Below are 2,323 nucleotides of genomic sequence, written 5' to 3'. Positions count from 1 at the left end.
TTTTGCCTGTGTAAGGGTCTGTTTTTTCCACTCCTCAACATCCTCTGAGGACACGCGTGTCTGGGGGTCGGTTGGCGGGGGATCCAGACATAGAGGGAGATCAGGTTTCTGAGGGCGGGGGTGTTTTTTGAAATCACTGCACTAGGATGGTGGAAGCTTATGGAATTTGGCTTTTTGCCTCAGAATTTAGCTTATTGAATGAGCACAAAATCTGATGCGTTCTGGCTTCCTTCGGCACGGTTCTCAGAAGACAATCAGTAGCCATAAAGGAAGTCTGAAGATCCAGAAGGAGAACAAATAGCTCACAAACAATGGTGCCTGTGCCACTGGCACGCCAGCGATCCAGGGTGCTAGCAGAGGGCTTATGTCCACTTCCGGCCTCTCCACACCACCCCAGACTGGCAACTCCGTTTCCAAGGCAACCTTGACACCACGCCGTCTCAGTTCACCGGAGATATGGTGCACCCCACTGTTAGTGCAGCCGACCTGTGAATTACTTTTCCTGTAGAGATGATGGTTTCGTATCTTCTTTGGCATAGCTTTCACACATGTTTTTTTTTTTTTTTTTTTTTTTTTTTTTTTTTTTTAGAAAGCCGGCAGGGTTAAATTTGTATTTGTGGCTCTGCAACAGAATGAAACTAATACTGTTAAACCTTGACCTTGATCTTAACCTTCATGGTGACAGAGCCAGCCAGTCCACTACATTGGAGGGACTCCCCATTCTGAAGGCAAATGTGAAATGGTAATTTAGACAATTACATGGAGAGAAATTTTGTCATTAAAAAAAGAATTAAACTTAATACCTAAAGTTAAATGGTTATGATTCTTAACTGATAATGAAAGTATTAATGGCTGGTTACTTTTATAACTGCTCTTTTATGTCACTAATCAAAAAGTGGAAATAATACTTCTAGTCTTAAAATAGCTCCTCCTGGCTTTGAAAACTCAATTTGCTTTGAGAGTCCTATGCCCCAAACTCCAATATTTATTTCCTTACTACTGATTTGGGACCGGAGGGGGCAGTTATATGACTCATGTTTTCCAAACTCTCCCAGAAGCCATAGAAAATATTCTCTTCGAGTCCTATTACATGGTCTATAGTCAAAGCTTCCCCCGTAGAAAAAAAGCAGAATATGCTTGGAACATGAGAGAATCATAGAATAGATTCTCTATTAATAGTGGCATCGGAAGAGCTACTGAAAAGCTTCCATTCTCCTCTTTCCTTAAAGAGATGAGCAAATGGAGGCCTGCAGAAACCCAGGAACTTGCCCCAAGTCCCACACTTAGTCTTGACTTTGGAACTTGAACCCAGACTTCCTGCTCTCCGCAGCCATGAGTGCTTCCCTTCCCTTTGCCAGTGAAGGGAGCCTCACTCTTCTCAGAATCTTAGATGCTGAATATGGTGAATGGGCTGGAAAACAAGTACGGTGAGACTAGAGTAAAGTCGAATGGGGCATATCAAGGCTGAGAAAGAGGGAGAAGAGTTAGCGCTTTCCTAGTGACCTAAAAATAGCCCTGAGAACTGAGGGAACTTGGACATGATTGGATATTAAGTTACTATGGAATTTATGTTATAGCTTTAAAAAATTAAACATATTTAGCCTTCTGTTAATGTCTACCCCTAAGGATTGCGAGAAAACCCAATGAAAACATTGATCAGTTAAAACACTAGTCCTGGAATGCGGTAGGAATGTCTCTCCCATTTGCTATGCATGAATAAAGGGAAGTTAAAATATGTTATAATCTTAGGAGCTCACATCTGAAAAATCTGTGTGATAATCCACCATGGGGGAGGGCAAGCCTCTTGCAAACTGATCTTACCCTCATTATTTATAAGCATTTAATAACAATGAATCAATACTGAAATGGAAAACGGAGAGGTTTATGGACCAATTGATTTTCTTGAAATCTCAATTTCCCAGACCAATTACTTCTGTTTTATTCATGTAACCTCCTGAACTTTGCCCAGAAGCTGAGAATGAAGGACAAATGAACTTTTCCTGGCCCTGAGGAAATAGCAGTCAGTTTTCTTCTAAACTCAAGTGTTTGCTAATCCACGCAACATGTGATTCTCTATTAGGTAGAACAGGCTGCCTACACATGATGACTGGGGAACTGTTGGAATAAGTTGAAATCTTCCTTGTGACCTTGGAGAAATGAAGGCACAGGTCTGCCTTTGGTCATTTCTTCAGGCCCCTTGGAAATATACACACTTGAGCAAGAGAGCTACCCAGGAGGGAACACCGAATGCGTGGGGGACAGGTGGATGGGAAGGCTTGGATCGGAAGGGGAAGCCATGTCTTGCTGATGCTTTGATCCCAGG

The sequence above is a fragment of the Sus scrofa genome, chromosome X, assembly GCF_000003025.6.
Source record: "Sus scrofa isolate TJ Tabasco breed Duroc chromosome X, Sscrofa11.1, whole genome shotgun sequence".
Lineage (NCBI taxonomy): Eukaryota > Metazoa > Chordata > Mammalia > Artiodactyla > Suidae > Sus > Sus scrofa.
Note: the sequence above shows the minus strand (reverse complement) of the source record.